Below are 19,577 nucleotides of genomic sequence, written 5' to 3'. Positions count from 1 at the left end.
GCGTCAGATATCTGACTCACATTCAGCGCCAACCGTGCACCATATTTAAACTTTGACGCACGAGCCCGTGAACACCAAAATCCCACTGTGTGCGTCATTTTCTGGATGTGGGAAACTGCCTTGCGTTAATGACATGCAAGGTAGGTGTTCCCATCCAAAAAATGACACAAACACCGGTGCGCCTTATTTATGGTATCGCGCAAAAATGACGCACGGCCGGGAGGCGGAGGCGGAAAATTATGCACATCCCGATTTTCGTCAAAAATAAACACTTGGGTCAGGTCAGGCGTTAAAATGGGGCAAACACACCTGTATTTAATGAAAACACACAGAAGCAACAGCAGAGCTCCAAAAGGAAGACATGGAGGTGCTTCTCATCCAGCGTGCACGCAGACACGGAGCACAGGACCAGCAACAGCAGCTTCCACAACACCAGCAGGGACTCCAAAGGCAACGCAGAAGTCAGGAGAGGATATTCCGCACCAGGACAACCCATCATGGCTTCAGGGAACATGACATCATCCAGAGGTACAGGCTGAACTGTCAAGCCATTCAGCAGCTGCTGCGCAACATTGAGCCACAGTTGGCACCCAGCTTGCAGACAACCCGCACCATTCCACCAGAAACCAAGCTGCTAGCTGTACTGCACATGTTCGGCAAGTGGCTCCTTTCAAACCACTGGCGCCCTGGTTGCTGGGATCTCACAGCCATCATTCTCTGCCTTCCTGCCCAAGGTACTGGATGCCATCATCTCACTCACACCCCGCCACATCTGCTTCCCAAAACACAGCAGAAGCACCAGGAGACAAAACAGGGGTTTTACCTAATTAATGGATTCCCACACGTCCTTGGTGCCATTGACTGCACACATGTACGCATTGTGCCACCTGCTGCAACTGAACATCTATACCGCAACAGGAAGCACACACACTCCATCAATGTGCAGGCCATTGTGGATCACCAGGGATTGATCACCAACATTGTGGCAAAGTATCCTGGGAGTGTCCATGATTCATTCATGTTCCGTCACTGCACCATCAATCAACACTTCCAGGATGGACAATATGGAAATGGACTACTTGTTGGTAAGTACAGAAACCTAGGAATTTACACACTGCACAGCAACCCTCTAGGACACAGAACACATACACCATGACATCGACATGTGGACAGGAACACACTGAGGTTGTGACACCGCTAGGCATGTTTGATATCTTCACCCAATGTGAGACACACCTAGGGACAAATGACCGTTCCAAATAACAACTGATGCCAATCCACAGACACAAGGGGAAAATGTAAAACAACATAATGACAAACACATGGCCCCAACTGGCAGTACATCTGCGAAGATTAAACTTCAATATCACATCAATAACACTCAATCAAACACCATTCAAATCAATAAATACTGTGTAAGGGGTGTGGAATGTTTGTTGCTGCAGGTCAAACACCATGACACACATAGCATTATGATGACACAATAAAGGTCACGTGCAATTATTGAGGCCGTTCCAATATCTCACATCACTCCTGCTCTCACATTGCCCACTACCAAGAGGCAAGTGGACTGTGCGAAGAACACATCTTGATGGGACAATTTGGAAAGTGCACATTCCTACACATACGTATTGTGACAAATTAACATACACACAACAGATGTACTGCCATACGACCTTCTGAAACTCAAAATGACAACCTCACAACCAAGTTAGCTAGCTGAACTAGACCATGTGCAGGAGTCCAGGTACACGTTACAACCTGAGTCAACTTGGCAAGGGCAGAGAAATAGGTCTGCAGTGAACTTGGCACACATGTGAAATTAGTGTACAGTCAAATGTTAACACGTCAGTGATCACAACGTACGGAGAAGTTTGGCAAATTGTCACCTTGCAAAATCTAAGAGTCTCACTGATGGTTAAATTGATCTATTGCATATGTCAAAATGTATGGGATGTCCAGGGTACATAGATGCAAACGTGTTACCACCACTGTCGCTTTGATTCTGTGTATGAAACTATCATCTCACCCCCAGTTAAGACACAGGGACACCTGTATCACAAGTCACAATGCAAGGGAGTACACACTGTACTGCAACTATCAAAAAATACTGCTGACATCCGGTCAGCAGCCAAACACTCGTTCAGCTAAGGAAACAACCCAATGCTGATGGTTCATCCTAGAAGCCTAGGAATCGACACAATAACACAAACACCAATCAGTCACAGACAACACAAGAGAACTACTGCCATGCAAGGTGATATTTATGGGGCAAGCTACATAAATATGTTCTCAATCATTTTCTCTTTCAGCTGATCAGGGGTATGGGATCCAGCCATGGATTATGACCCCATTTGCCAACCAAAGCACTGCAGCAGAGCGTGCCTATAATGAGGCACTTAGGAGGACACGCACCATAGTCGAGAGGACCTTTGGCATCCTGAAGTCAAGATTCAGGTGCCTCGACATCACTGGAGGCAGCCTCCTATACTCACCAGAAATAGTCTGCAAGATAATTTTGTCCTGTGCCATCCTGCACAACATATATGTATGAAGGAACATTCCCCTATTTGAACCAGAGCCACAAATGCCTGAAGAGGAGGAAGAGGAGGATGCTGGCCATCAACATGAGGAGGACCAACCAAACACAGCTGCAGGATTGCATAGGCACCACATATTGTCAACAATTTCTTTTGACTCAACTCACCATAACCACTGTTTTAACATATGTAAATAAACACCTATAATAATCACCAGATCATGGTCTGGGTTAATCATTTTTGCATAACATTATCTCTAACTATCAGAATAAGAGTGTATCCTCATGGAGCACTGGTGATATACCGATCAGGACACAGAAAATTCCCATGCTATTGTGATGCGTGTGAATCTACAGTCACATTCTCACACGCTGTAAGTGACATATATCCTGTACATTTCACATTTGAAGGGCAATAGCAGAGGACCACACCTATTTCACACATACATGTTTGCAACATGGTTCATTGCAGCATATGGCACACAACTAAGGCTCCATCAGTCAATAATGGAACAAAAAACATCATACATGAGGCAGTGGATGTGCTATTGCATTAGTAACAGGAATGTATGATCACACCCTTGACAGCAGTAACTGTTACATCACCTATCTTTGCAAGGACTATGTGTGACTAGAATTCCATATAAGCAGCAAATAGATAGCACAGGTGCCACAGGTATGACAAGCACTGCGCACATGACATCCCATGTACATGTCAGCCCATGTCCTAAGTCCTGATACACCCATGTTCCAGGTCTCACCCCAACCGTCTTCAGAGGTCCCTGGAATGATAATATGTGTAGCCAGATAATCCCTCCTCTACACACTCCCAGACCCACAATGTTAATCCAGTGTGCTTCCCCCTTTAGTATGGTATGCCATAGTCATTGTACTTCTGTCTGCATGGACGTCACGTTAAATAATGCACTGGCTTGTAGTTTATAAGACCTGTTATCACATGTACAGTGATTCCCATGTGAACGGTACTGTTGGCCCTTTGAACTTGAATCTCACATACAGGACTTGGGAGAGACTGATGCTGCCCACACCTGTGAGCACCTCCATGGAGACCAGACATTTGAACATGCACTGCCCTTGCAGATGCTTGGAACAGCATAGAAACTCCCATTTTATCAATAATACTGTTATGCATTGCCGTGTAACTCAGCTGTGTGACACAGCCCTTGGGTTAATGTGTCACCTTCCAAAACACAGGACAAACACAGTATTCCATTTCAACTGTCTTGTTCCTCCTCGGACCAGTCTCAGTCTGACCACTGTGTATTTACCTTGTGAAATGTCTGGATCCTGATTGACCCTGCTTCCTGTTAGCCTGACTAGCTCCTGTCTGCGCGTTACCCTAAAGGTTCCTTGTGGCTACATTTGTATCATAGTTGCTTTCTCAACCCTCACATTCCTCCTGGGGTATTTTGTCAGGTGTGTCTACAATGCATACTCAAATACATTGTATAGCATAATCTGTTTATTTATCGTACCATTGTTGGGAACTTGTCTACAAATACCCAAATCATGGCCTATCCCTTGTCTGGGTCTCATGTATGCATGAGTGACAAATTGTGACAGTGTACCATGGCCGTATGCAGGGATTGGGTATGGTGCCTCCAGCAGAACCAGCAACATCAGATAATGTGCATGAAATGTCCACACATGTTAGGACCCTGACAGTCCACACGCTGATGCACATTGCTCACAACATATTGATGGGGCGTCTGTGGTGAATAGCTGCAAGAATAATCAGCATAGAGGCTATGATGTTTCCAGATGCAGTGGGAATTTTAGAGGCCAACCTGTGTACAAATGTTGTGATGACACCTGCCGGTACAAGAATCCTGAGATATTAACTTACTCAGCACACCAGGGTTGCCCTGTTGACAGTCTCATAACATGTCTGCAGTGACAGGGTTGGACCATCCCCATGTGGGTTCTCAAATCCTCATTGGCTTTACTTCTATTGATCTCCGAAGGATACTTAGTAGATACAGGAATAGCCGCCACAGACTCATGACTAGACCTGGACGTAACTCTGACAACATAGTCCCCTAAAAATATACAGGCTAAACATTGGCCCACACACATGAACCAGACACCTCTGTGCATTTGACCACTGGAAATATGTGGCCACGTGCTGCTTGGTCTGCTGGTCCTCCTCTGCCACAGGAGAGTCGTGGCTCAGTTATATGACCTCAACTGTGGCGTAACATTACAAATGTGGTTTATCTTTGTGTCTCCATGTCACATACACGGTGCCCACTTAGTATGTACCCGTGCCTGACTCATGGTGGGTTCACCAACAAGTGCCTAGGAAGTAGTATCCAACATTCCAGGACATGTGATGGCAAAGTTTTGGACCATTGACATGAACAACCGTCTGCTATCTATCCAGTGCATGCTTTGTCATTTGTGGTGTTTATGTTACCCAAAAACTATAAAGTGCACACAGCAGTTGTTGCTACATGTATGACTAACACATGTCCTCTCTCATTTCCACACTGACTTGCATCTGAGGGTTGGACACATTGACTCCACATGCATACAAGCATATTTGCTTTAATGAATCTTGTGATGGTCACACAGTGGGTCAACAACAATATTAGTAGCCAAATCACACACATTGACCCATAGGCATTGAGTAATTGTACTTATTTGCATCACCTTGCTATCCTCTCCTGACGCCAAACATGCCCAATTTGGGTAATACAGATATGTAGCCCACACGTTTGGCCATCTATTGCGTCAGTCAAGAGTGAAAATCCTGTACATCAAGTAGTGGATCATGGTCCACAGTAGTATGATGTGTCACATGTGCCCATACACTGTCATTCCCAAAGTGGGTGCAATCAGCCTATCTCAGTATTGTCACAACTGTAATGTACCATTAAAATGGTAAAATTACCCAAACGCAGTTAATGCCAGAAATTTTTTTGCATACGCATCAAAAAATGACACACATGCGTCTAAAAATGACGCTTATGCTCGAAATATGACGCACAATGCCCTGAAACATCCACTGGCCCTGAGTGGTATTTCCCACACTGTACTCCCGGAAATTGGTTAACTTTGAAACAATTTTGACCCATATGGATGCGGGGTTAAATCTACTCCTGTGGCTCAATAAAAAATGACGCGCAGACTGTAAGCGTCATAATATTTTGACGCATGACAATAAAAACGCTCCGCATTTTAGGCAGGAAGTGATGTAGTAGGATATCCAGCTTACAGAATTGGTACAGTGGGTGTACTTTCACTTTGCAGTCTGTGATATTTCCTGACTGTGTGGCTGTGTCTCGAACTGTCTATGTGCATTTAGTCATTTTGTCTCCAGTGTGGTCTTTAAATTGTCTTTTTGTGTATAATAACTGTCTGTGGTATCCTGTCTGAGTGTTTTTTGTGGTGTCAACATTTGTCTTTGTTGTGTTGGGAGTCTTTTGTGGGTAGTGGTAGTTTGGGTATAGTTGGGCTGTGTTTTTAGTTTTTTTGCATTTTTCCTGTCCTACTTTCCCCCTATTCTCCTTTGTTCCCCTTTATCCCCTCTTTCTTTTTTGTACCATTATGTTGGGTAGGCCTCGTCTTGGCAGGATGGGAGAGGAGGAGCTGGGTTGGTTAATTTGGCTGGTGTGCCATTTCCTACCCCTGATGATAAATGTAATAAAGATGTAGTCCAATTGCTCGAGAAGTAGGTTCTTTATTAGAAGTACCTTATCCACAACACATCAAGACAGCCTCCCTTCAACAGTTCTTCTCCACTCTCAGGATTCTCTCTCCCCAACACTCTAATTTGACATCACGTATGACATCAGTCCCATGCATAGAATTCCTTCCAGTCCTCAAACTACCACAATTGAGGCAGGTGGTCGTGTGATCCAAGGGTATCACGCAGAGGCACGGAGGCTCCGGTTGGCAAAGGTGTTGCATCATCTGCAGAGGATATACAACACACCACGAAATGACCACCAGCTGAAGCACCGCTGGGCTGACCGTGTATCCAGGGAGCAAGATCTGCTGTATCACCTGGGGATTGTGATTGGTGGCCCTGTTGGTGAGTACAAATCAGGTTAATGTGCACGTTTAAATGCTCTGTAGTGACAGTAGCTGAATTTTACAATATCTGGGGGCAATGTTGTTGAGCATGTGGAATGCTAGTGAAACATACAGGGCCATATTTCTACTTTGTTAGCACCACAATTGCGACCTGTTTGGAAGCAAGAGCGCCGCAAACATACAAAATACATTTGTATTTAGTACGTTTGCGCTGCCTTTGTGTCAAACAGCAACACAAATCTGGTGCAAAATATATATAGATACAGGCCACAGTTGCCTGTGAGGTATAGAAATTTCCGACATGTTACCCTCATTTGTTGACGCAACAGCTAGACTAACTTTACAGTATAAACACAACAGGAGCCTGAAAATTAGTGCAGGCTTCACGTCAATTGATGATGGCAATGTAGCGCAAACATATGTTTCATGTGTGTTCGTGAGTGTGTCAGGAGACCGATCATGGAAATGCCGAAAATAATTGGAATTATTGTGTCCCTCCATTCTTTTCGGATATATGTCTGATCTGGATTTGGACACATACGTAACAAGTTCTAGCTGCGCTTAGCTAACATCTTAGACTGATATTTGGACTTTGTAGCATCACATTTAAATTAGGGATGGCAGGCAAAAGGAATGCACATGGGTTCATGTCTCTATGGTTGGTGCAACCCATCATAGCTATGCCACATCAAATGAAGAAACTGATACAAATTGAGGGCTAACAACTGTCCCTGGCCCTCTGTACATTGTACCTGTGTGTCTGAAATTGGTCATAGTCATAATGGCTGGTTGACTGGTAATGCAGTCCTCACGGAAAGTGGTTTTGGATGTCTCTCATGGTTACACATGATGAGAGGAATACACTCCATGATTTTGTCTGCTCACTAATGAAGGAGTATGTTTGCCACCACATGATAGAGCCACTGCATGTGTGCAGATATGTGTGTATCACTCAAGGGAGTCCCTGGGTCTGTACATGTTTGCAGTGATATGTAGGATGCAGTATCATCATGTTCGAGAGGCTTTATTTTCTGATTTAATCTTACACATAGTATTTGTCTTTGGAATTGTTGTACTGTCACAGACATTGAGAACATTTCTCCCTTCCATGCCTTACAGGTGGACCGGCACCCTACACTATTGGCGAGGTGGCTCGATTTGAGGACCCAGACATCCCCAGTAAGTGTTGATATTTCTGTTATGTGTTGTGTTTGCTGGTGATGTATGATGGACTCCTGTGTATTGGACACATAGCAAGGTGTGATGCGCTGGTCAATCATTTGTTTTGTTCCATGAGTGGAATATCATTTTATCACCATATTTGAGTTGCCCAATCCTTATCGTATTGTCATATTTTGGTATTCTAGGTCAGTCCTGTAGGCACGGCAATGTGAATAGGGATGAGTCATGTGGATAAAACTTGATTCCGAAAAAATAGCAGTGGGCCATAATAGTGAATTAGTCAGTCAATCAGACCTGGATTCTCCCAGAATAGGGATGCCAAAGTCTTACCCACAGACGTCTGCTTCCCTATTCACTAATGAACATGTTGGACTGTATGTTAAACTTCCTAGCAGCATGTAGCTCCACATGTGGTGCTACGAGTATGTGGCACTTGAGTACAATGGCCTAGGTGTGCATGCAACTCATGGCCAGAGGTGTTCTTGCATCTATCTGTTTGTTGTAAGTCATGGCTTACTGGTAGTAAATGATGTGGACAAAGGTCTGCATTTCCAAAGATAAGTGTTGATGGGATTGTCCAAGGGTTGGCTGTCTCCTATTTGGAGTTCCTCCTTACCAGTGGTGTGTGTGCTGGGCCAAACCCATGTCCAGCTTTCCAAAGCTTCTTGGGTGTCCTTGTTGTTAGAAATTAGTAGTTGATTGTCCATCCCCCCCCTCAGACACAGGCGTAGGGTTGTGAATAGTGTACCTAGGACTGATGATACAAGTTTGGTACACAGACATGTAAATCAGTAAATCGCTTGTCTAAACCTAGTATACCCACTCATGATTAGCACATGCTTTCCATACTGGCAAGTCCATTTACAACTCGCAGATCTTGTGGCCCTAGATTGCCATACAGTACAAAGACATTTGTTGCCCTGGCAGTGGTGGAGGATATGCAGCATGATTTTTAGCTGGCAACTGGCAGAACTATGATGCCAAAATCATGCCAGTTGTTACCCATCTTGTAGGGTTTGGACGTGCTATGTGTGATAGGACCTTTGTAGGCTGGCTTGCCATGTACTTCCTCAGGGACAATCAATGATCTGTATGATGATATCGGCTGTTACAAGTACATTAGATGTATTGTCTGATTTACTTCTTGTGCCATTTCACACAATGGAGTACCTGGGCCCGTATTTATACTCCGTTTGCGCCGAATTAGCGTTGTTTTTTTCGACGCAAATTCGGCGCAAAACTAACGCCATATTTATACTTTGGCGTTAGACGCGTCTAGCGCCAAAGTATGGGCAAATAGCGTAATTTTTTTGCGTGAACGCCTTCCTTGCGTTAATGAGATGCAAGGAAGGCGTTCCCGTCTAAAAAAATGACGGCGACGCAAATGCGTCGTATTTATACTCCCGGGCAAAAGTCACGCCCGGGAGGTGGCGGGTCAAAAAACCCCGCATTTGCGCCACTATTTAACGCCTGGGTCAGGGTAGGCGTTAAGGGGCCTGTGGGCTCAAAATGAGCCCACAGGTGCCCTCCCCTGCCCCCAGGGACCCCCCCTGCCACCCCTGCCCACCCCAGGAGGACACCCAAGGATGGAGGGACCCACCCCAAGGACATTCAGGTAAGTTCAGGTAAGTATAATTTTTTATATTTTTTAATTTTTTTTGGGTGGCATAGGGGGGCCTTATTTGTGCCCCCCTACATGCCACTATGCCCAATGGCCATGCCCAGGGGACATAAGTCCCCTGGGCATGGCCATTGGGCAAGGGGGCATGACTCCTGTCTTTACTAAGACAGGAGTCATTTAAATGGCGTCTGGGCGTCGAAAATAATGGCGCAAATCGGGTTGAGGCGATTTTTTTGCCTCAACCTGACTTGCCCCATTTTAAGACGCCCTAACGCCATTTTCCCCCTACGCCGGCGCTGCCTGGTCTACGTGTTTTTTTTCCACGCACACCAGGCAGCGCCGGTCTGCTAGCGCCGGCTAACGCCATTCCATAAATACGGCGCCCGCATGGCGCTTCAGAATGGCGTTAGACGGCGCTAAATTTTTTGACGCTAAACTGCGTTAGCGCAGTTTAGCGTCAAAAAGTATAAATATGGGCCCTAATGTTTGATTTTCTATTTGTGTTAATAGCTGCAAATATGACCACCATCCAGGTTCGGGAGTTTCAACGCCGGCAATGCGATACCGCCACATACTTGATGTAGAGTCTGGGTACCGCAACATGGCCAGAAGATATCGTTGTGAACGAGCCTCCCGAGCTTGGAGGGCATTTGCACAAGGGGGCCCTTCTGTGTCTACCACAGCCACCACCAGCAGCACCACCACTACCACCCAGGTGGAACCAACAGCAGCTGGGACCTTTGCGGGACCATCAATTGCAACAGCTCCAGGACCAGTCACAGCACCAACTGCACAGCAGCCTACAGCCATTGCAACAACACGGGCCCATATTTCCTCAGCTGGCACCCAGACTGCAACTGCTGCAGCCATTGACCCTGCTGCTTTCGCTGAGATGCAAAGGAACTTGGACCGTGCCCTACGTAAGATGACCAGACTGCAGCAGGAGGTGGCACAGGTCAACCAGTGGGTGCGTTCCATAAAGAAGACCCTGAGGAGGGCCAACCTGTAGGCATCTACACGGACATGATTCCCTCCCCTCCCTCCTCTTTCCTGGTTCTTACACTTTGTGGGTTTAGGGGGTTTAGTGTTAGGTTAGTATAGGCTGTTAGTTTAGTTAGTGGTAGTGGGTGGGGTGTGGGGGGTTTCTGAATATTTCTACTGTTTATTATTATGTGTGTATAGCAATGTTGGGGTTTTTGTGTTTTAAAAAAAATAAAAAATAAAAGACAAAATAAAAGAAAAAATACAAAAGAAAAAATTACAACAAAAAAAATATTTGTTTAGTATAGGATAGTATGTGTTTAGGTTAGTATCTGTTGTCCTCCATGTGTCCCATCTTATAAGGAGGGTCTGGGGTTGATGTTTAGATCGTTTCGTTAAATGTGATAAGTAAGTTTAGCTTAGGTTAGTTAGGGACAGTTGTGGGTTATGAGTAGTTAGAGTAGATTAGGTTAGGTTAGGTAAGGTGTTTCCCCTATTTTTAACTTCTGTTTTTACTGTTTAATAAATATCTAGGTAACCCTTTACAGTATGTGTCAAATGCTTGTAGATCAGGGCCTTGGCATGAGTGAACAGTGTCCCTTTTGTATTAGAATTTGTGTCCTATGCTGCAACCATATCCCAACTGAGCTGTTACATTGGCAGCTACCCCAAAGCTACTTAGCTAAGATTCGGCCATTCATTGCAACCACCAATCACGGTTACTATGGATCCCAAAGTGTGGTTATTTCATAATGTATGTTTTCAATGTCACATACTGTGCTTCCAGATTTAGTATTGGGGACATTGTGTTAAGTCTGACTGCAGTCTGATGTCCATGGAAATCCTTATAAGGTGAATGGTAGTATGCTCTCTTGTAGTATAGTGTACATAACTCACATAGATCATTTGTTACACTGTTCAGCATGGTTACTTAATTGGATGTAAACTCATACACATTCCTTCATGCAGTTTGGTGTGTGTTAGCTTAAATTTGTGGCAAATGTCACATACGTTCGTTTTACTTGAAGCAACAATTTGAAGGCACTATTTTCTGGCTTAGACATCCCTTGAGGTAGCGTTATTCTGTCCAACACAGCATTATGGTGTATAGTTTCTATTTTCCTCAGAAATAACCCTCAGGAAAGGCAGATGATGGTACAATCCAGGCCACTGTGCATAGTTATCAGCCCACATTATTTCAGGGTAGTTTTATTGACGATCTATAATAATTGACATGAGGCAAACTTCACTGATCTACCGCACAGTTGATGTGTCACATTACACAGAGACAAAGTAGTTGTGTAAGTGCTATTTATTTTAACAGTGCTGTATTGCTATATGTACATTGTCCATGATTGTGAGTCCATTATAGTGACATCTTCCATTGTGATACTACACAAGTGCAAAAGGACATGTCATTGGACATGCTGGGGTGAAGTGTCAGACAGTGCAGAGGGACAGGATTTGCCAATGAGTTAGTGAGAGACAATCACAGGGCAGACTGACAAGATAAACAGTGGGTTGCAGAACAGTGCTTGAGTACAGTTGTTGCAAGACTGGCATGTTACAAAGCACAGGACCTTGGTAATAGGTGGCCATGTGGCAGGGACTAGTGCTACCGGGTACTCTTACTTGTGAAGGTGATCTGTTCCAGGTCTTCATCTTCTGATGTGTGTGTAGTCTCCTCTGCCCTTGGTGGTGGTGGTTGTGAAGGGGCAACACACACCTCAGTGTGTGAAGACGTGGAGTCAGACATCCCGGTAGCTGCTAACTGTGGAGGTCTTAGGGGCAGTACTGCAGCAAGGAGCATCTGCTGGTTCTTAAGAATAGCAGCCACATCACAGTGGTAGGCAGCCAGATCGGCCCTGAGGGGTTCAATGTTGCATTCGTGCACGCGTTGACAGGATTGCTGTTGTAGGTGTTGGGTCAACTGTATTATGGCTGTGCTGATTTCCTTCAGCCTTTTTTCTACTTCCTGCAAAATAGTTGTTCGCCATTGCATAGCTGCTGCCTGTTCTTCAGTTGACATCATGCACGAACGCACCCCCTCTAGGCTGGCTGCCATAGTTTGCATCCCCATCTGACCTCCTTGGCCAGCTCCCGCTGTACTCCAACTACAGTTTGCTCAAAGTTGGTGACAGTGCCGTCAGAGTCCTCAGCTGTGTTGGAGCTGGCAGGTCGTACAGTTGGGGTTGTGGGTGGGTCCTCTGTGATGGCTGTTAGTTCTGTGCTCCTCCTTGTGACTGAAGGTGGGGTCTGAAGGGTTTCAAGGACCTCTTGGAGGGTCTGCTGGCTGATGTTTGTCAGCTAGTCATCCATGTCATCAGGGTAGTCCTGGACAGGCATATCGGCAGGAGATCCATCGTCCTCTGCAATGAAATACTGTACAATTATTGTGTCTGTGTTGTGGCCTTTGTAATGTGACATGCCTGCCTTGCGATTATTTTCACGTTGTGATCTTGGTTCCTGTTCATTGTTCCTGTCTTTCAGATTGGCATTCTGCCAGGCCTATGCCCCACCTGCATGTCACATGTATTATGGTCAGTTTGTGGACTTGTCAGCATCATATCCTCTAGGTGTTGGTTCTGGCCAAATTGTGAATTGCCACCTTCTTGTCCTACACAACCCTCTGTCTACTTCCATTCTCATAATGAGGCCTTTCACTGGCTGTGGGTGCTCTGATGGCACTAACACCACACTTAACAATCTGGACCTGCCCCAGTCTCTGATCTTTCACATCCACCTATATGTAGTTGAAATGTAGCATATACTATGTATAACATTGTTATGGCACAATATGGATGTCAGCATTGGTAATGTGTACTGCTGATGTTGGGGAATGTGTGGTACATTGGATTGCCCTGATAGCTGTAGCAGTGTCCTATTTCCTCCTCTGACTGTGCAGGTGTACTTCAGTGACCATTTACATGTGTCCTCCACCTCAATGCTGTTGTCTGAGCAGTATGACATTTGGGATGTTGCATTGTGACCCAGGCACAGGGTGGACCCTGACATATGCAGCATGGGTATGACATTAGTGCTGTGTACCTCCTAATGTTGATGACATTGGCTGATGTTTGCGGCAACTATGGACATTCACATTTGACAGGACTGGAACATTTGTCTTGTTTCAGGGGATTGTTAACGTTGTCATCCTGAAACCTCTAATTTGGGTGTTTTAGATCCATGGGGACATTACTGCCATTAGCTACTTGACCTGCACACACAGCGGAGGTGGTAGTGGCAACTGTTGTCAATGTTACATCCCACTTGTAGGTATGGCCAGAGGTTGTTAATTGGGCCCTAGTTAATGTAGGGAGTATAGTGGCTGACGTATGACGGGCTGCCAGTTTTACGTTGTGCCCTGCCCTCCTGGCCTGGCTTTACCTTTGCAACATCCTTGGCATGGCAGCATATCCCCATGCAAAGGTTGTTGGTGTTGTGTAGTGGTGTGCCCCAGGTTTCCTCAGCACAGGTCATGCGCCCATGCCGTTCCCCTTTACCCATGCCACTCCCTGAATATCATGACTTACGTGCATTGTGTAGTGGGTATGTCCACCCTCCCTGTTGCAGATGACATTAGTGCATTTTAATTCCCCATGCGACTTACCCTGCATGTGTGTTGTCTACTGGTAGTCTGCGCTGTCCTGTCCTTGAATCCCTTTGACAATCTCCTCAGGGATGACGGCTGCGACCATCTCCTTCATGTAGTCCAGGGCCTCCTGGTGTGCTGGACTCCCACCTCCGGTCTGCAGTGCTGCCTTCCTGTTCCTGGACATCTTTTCCTTGGTACTGCGCTTGCAGTCATGCCAGCGTTTCTTGCACTCGATGACTGTTCTGCGTACTTCTGCCACACTGTTAATCTTGTCAACAATTTATTGCCATATTGCCTCTTTTCTACTGATTGGCAACTTTGAGGTGACAAACAGTTGGTGCTGGTGTTCCGTCAACTCTTTCACCAGAATTTCCTGCTCCTCTGCACTGAAGCAACACTTTCCTTTCTTCTTCTCCCTGTCCTGGGTCTTGTGTGGGTCCTCCTGGCTGGTTCCTGGTCTGTTGTCATCTTCCTGGGGTCTGTGCAAGCATCTGGGATCCATTTTGGCTCTCCTCTGCAAAACTTGCTGTGTTTGCGGCGAGTTTTGACGCAATTGCGTCAAAAAACGCTGCATATCCGGTTTGCGGTGTCGTAAACTGGCTCACAGTCATTTCCGCCGCGTTAAAGTCATTTTCCTTTATGATGTCACGCTGTGGTGTGTGTCTAAGAAAATTACTCACACCTGCGGTTTGCCCCGCCGTGCATCAAAGTATAAATTTGACACCCGCACAGTGCAAAAAGTTGGGGGATGACCACCTTAATGCTGTCAGGTCTAATGCCATGACATCCTCCCTTGGGCATTTCAGAGTTGTGACATTAGCAGGTATCTGATGCTGCTGTGACATAGGAAGTGGACATGATTGTTCCAGGTAATGTAGGTCACAGATTTGGGGTACATGAGACCTGTGCCAAGGAAGATTGAACAGTGTTTGGGTGGAAGGTCTGAAGTGCACATTGTACTTGTTTATTGGGCTGTGTTGGGCCGATTGCATCATGTGTGTGATCATGTGGGTGTGAAATATGTTGCCTTCAATTGCAAGAAAGGCATTCATCCTTCACATAGGTTTGTGTCATACCACCAGATGCTCAGTCATTGGATTAAGATGGTCCTATGATTAGAGACTGTTGTACTGTCCACTCTCCATACCTTGGTATATGTGATGTTGGATTACTTTGGTTTGGTATGTGATAAGGCTCAAGCTTGTGACACGATTCAATTTTCTGTTTGCATATTCTACAGGACAGTGTCTGATAAGGCCCTTCCTTATGTGGTCTAGGGGGGGCTGTACCTTGGTATATTTACCTTGACACAATATGAGTCAGCCATTCTTGGCTAAGACAGTTCCGACATATGGACAGGCTATGTGCTGTACGGTGCAATAAAATGTTTGGTGTGACCAGACACTTGTAGCAATGTGTTTGTGTGTGTTGGTAGTAATCCTCAGCAGGACATTGTACCTGTTACATATCCCTCCTTGCATTAGTATCATGTGTCTTCCTCATTTACTTCACATGGACTTACATCTCTACATAGCAAAATGTGGAACAGAAGGAAACAGACAATGAGTTTGTGATAGGTTGATTTATTGACAAAAATGTGCTTTCAATATGATTTGGTGTATATTTGAAAAGGACGGTGAAAGGTTCAGTCATGGTGGATGTAACCATTGGAGTAGATTCCACACAATTGTAAGTCCAAAGTCCAGTGTACTCCTCCCATAGGAGACGGGAGATGGTCGAAGAACAGCCAACAGACTCGATATGTGGCACACAAAGGTGGTCATTTTGGAAGAGGTCAGTTGCTCCCTGTGGTCGGTGTCTGTGGTGGGCTTTTCATCTGACAGGGCCTCCCTTCATGTGGCTGGCACTGTTGAAGGGCCAGGTGTTGCTGCACCAAAGGAAGGGGTAGATTGTTGTTGATGATCTCTGATCAGGATGGTGTTTATGTCCCTCAACACACTTTTAGGGAGGCCATATTGGTATTGTGAGCCTCCCTCTGTCCAAGCATATCCCTATGGATGTCCCTCTGCAGCTTCTTGATTTTCCGGAGTTCTGCAAGTACCTGGCTCGTCACTCCTTGGGACTCCTGATAGACCCCCAAGATGTGGCTGATGATGTCCTGGCCAGGAGCAGCCCCAGTGGCCTCACCCCGCTGGGTGACAGCATCCCTCCCGTGCACCCAGCCCCCACGGGCCTGTGCTCTTGCCACAGGGTGTCCCCTCCCACTAGTTCTAGGACCATTATTGTCATAGGTGTGATGCTGTGATTCAGGATCCTGGACTGGGGGACACAACATGGTCCCCACTGTCCTAGGGCCACAGTGTGAGATGCGAATGGCTGCCTGTGATGTAGAGGTAACCTGGCTGGGAGTTGTTGATGTGGCCACAGTGAAGCTCACTGTTGGTATCTGACCAGCTTGTCCGGATGGGTCAGAACCATGCTCCATGCCAGACATCCAGGAGTATGTCCATCACTGAGGGCTTCATTAATGGGGGTAGTAGCCGTCTCTTCTGTGTCATCTATGTAGCCAGTGGAAGCTCGACCTATTGATGTGAAAGATACAGTGCTACTGGTTGTATTCTGACATCTACCTACAAAGGTTTAGAATGACATTTTTCAAAGATCTTGTACATAGTTTTTTTGCCGTTAATCCTTTTGTGACAGGTACCCATGCTGTTGGTTGGATTGACCTAAAAAGTGTGAAGCATGCCAATTCCATCAACGTAAAGCAGCTGCTGAATTGTGCAGGTCATTAGTACATGGGAAGATGGGCTGAAAAAGTCATCTTGCCACCAGTGTGGGCAAAACAGTGGCTGGGCAGGATGTGGTTTTGACTATTTTGAGGCCTAGCTGATTGTGATGCAGGCAGACCCAGGAGTTTGCTGTATAAGTGAATTGGATCATCGCGTGATCAGTACATTGTGAATGTGTCTGCTGCCAATACCATTTTAATGATGCATCTTGAGGCCGTTGGGATCTTTTTTTTGCACACTTAGTGAACTGTCCTTTTTGTCCACAATAGTTTCATCTTGGCTTAGCAGTTCAAGATGGAGCTAGATAGCCAGACACATCTGAGTTGAGCATGATCTGTATCTAGGACCCTCCGAGGTGAGTAATCTTCAATTGAGAGTTAGCAGTCAAAGGTATTTAGACAAGTAACCGCTGTTCTGCTGTTTGGAGTCACTTGAACAATGCCTCCTTGGAGTTGCAGTCATGTCACTCTCTCTATTGCACACACTATACAAATGGTATCCTCCCAAGTAGGTACACTTCATTTGTGAGTTTACAAACTTGGATATTCTGATGTTTGGCGTTGTAGAACAGCGCCTGATGGGAGTTGTAGTCATGTAACTCCTTGTAATATATACACAAACTATCCACATATGTTCTTCACCCAGGTGAGTCTACTTCAATTGAAAGATGCCAGACAGGGGTCCTTGTGCAGGATGACCAAGACCTTCTCCTCCCAGGGATAAAGTTGTAGGGGAGGAGTGGAAGTGCCACCTCCCATCTTTTTGGCATGCAGTTAGTGCCTGGAGACCAGGTAAAGGACCTTGCCCCTGAGGTCTTGCCCCCTATTCCTAATGTCCTCCCTTGTGTGCAGGGTGGTGCCTACAGCATTCACTCTGTCGACTACCCTGTCCCACATTTCCATTTTCCTACTGAGAGGAGTGTGCTAGACTTGTGCTCCAGACAAATGTGGCTCTTTTCGTATGATTTCATCCACTATGACTTTTAACTCTTGATATGTGAAATAGGGATGTTTGAAATGTGCCATGTTGGAAAAAAAGTGTGACAGTGACTTACTAAGGAGAGGAAGTGCAAAAGGGTGTGACTGGACAAAAGTGTGTGCTAGGTGTGGGAAGAGATTTAAAAAAAGTGGTGCCTAGTATCTGTGTTATGTGGTAAATATTTCGCTCTGGCTTCTGTGTTTGGTGTTCTTGATGCAAAGGATTGTGGTGTGTGAAGGACTGTGTTTTATAGTGTCCTTTGTGTGTCAGCTGTGTTGTTTTCAAATTCATCCAATGTGCCGTTATGTATTACTTTGGTGACCGCAGACCTCCTTCGTTCAGACTGCTATTGGCTGACCAACATGTGTGCCCGCCACCGCTACTTTTGACTTGTAATACTGTCAGTGGTTGGTCACTGTGCTGTCGGTAGGACCGCCCAGTTTTGGGCCTCTGCACCAGTGCCGATCTGCCTTTATTGTTTTGGGGGTCGTGGTCCTGCTTGAGTAACTCATAATAGGGCGGTCTGAAAGGCTGCCAACAAGGCAGTCTTTTCAGGACCGCCAACATGGCAGTCTAGTGGTTGGACCTCCACACTTGTAATGAGGCCCTAAGTCTTTTTAAAGGATTTGTAAAGGCTTTTTAGGGTAAGGGCTGTAAAGGAGGAGGTCTAGAGGTTAGTTATAGTATTGTTTGTGGGATTTTGTGTAGATGTATTCGTATTCATAGTAGCGTATTCACTAGTTTGTAGTTTTGGGTTTCAATGCACTGTTTCAATAATATATTGTTATGTTATGTTAAATTGTATTGTGTAACATATTTTGATGATTAAGTGTGATGTATATGTATTTTTGGGAACGTCATGCATTTTGCAGATGGGTTTTCTTGTGCACAGATTTCTATCTACAAACGTGTTCTATGGGCATTGGAAGTTTCCGTTTTTCAAATGAAATCACTTTTGATGTATTATAAGCCAATGCTTTCTACTTTGATTTCCTATTTTTTTCAGCGCTCATTGAGCATTGCTTTTTATTAAGCAATTTTGTTTTTTTTATGATTCTTAGATACTTTGACTTGCTTCAAGGGATCTCTATTGGATTCAGCTTATTTTTGCTTTTTTTGGACTTCTTGGACAATATTTTTCCAGTTCTGGTGGATTACTGTTTTTGACATGTGGATATAGAGGAAGATCTGAAGCTACAGACCAGTAAGTCTTATTTATTTAATTTATTCTTTGTGGGAAATAGTACACTTTAGAGTTTGTGTAAAAAGTATGTGTTATTTGGAATTGTGTGGTTTATGTGTTGTACTTATTCTATATGATGTATTGAGTTCATTTTTTAGTTTGCTAGTTGGTGAGGTTTGCATTTTTTGTTTAAGCAATTAAATATTATGTTAGTCCCTCAGTCAATTAACATTGGATTTTTATTTAATTTGTAGACGGATGTAATAAAATACTATATTTATTTGTCACATAAAAATGATTTGTTATGTTGATTTACATTTTGTGACAGTTTATTGGTGCTTTGGTAGGTTACTATCTATTTTATATTGTGCTTTTGTCTATTATTTCTAAGTAACCTATTCATTTGGTTTTTTTGAAGAGTTTGACTTTAAATTGTAGCATATCATTCATTCTGTTGGTTTGTTTGCTAGGTTTAGGTGCAATTTTGATACAAGATTGCATAATTCATAGTTGTTGGCAGATTTGCCCCTTTTTAATTCTTCTATAAATGTATAGAGTGAGGTTGGGTTTTGCCTAGTGTGGATTGGAAGGCATTGTGCCATCCTTCCACTACATTTTTTGTTTTGGCTTCTTGTGCCAAGGTGCTGTCATAGCTATTCCACCATGGTATTTGGAGTTTAGGTTGG

The sequence above is a fragment of the Pleurodeles waltl genome, chromosome 8, assembly GCF_031143425.1.
Source record: "Pleurodeles waltl isolate 20211129_DDA chromosome 8, aPleWal1.hap1.20221129, whole genome shotgun sequence".
NCBI lineage: Eukaryota > Metazoa > Chordata > Amphibia > Caudata > Salamandridae > Pleurodeles > Pleurodeles waltl.
The sequence above is the reverse complement of the archived record's forward strand: the minus strand, read 5'-3'. Positions refer to the sequence as shown.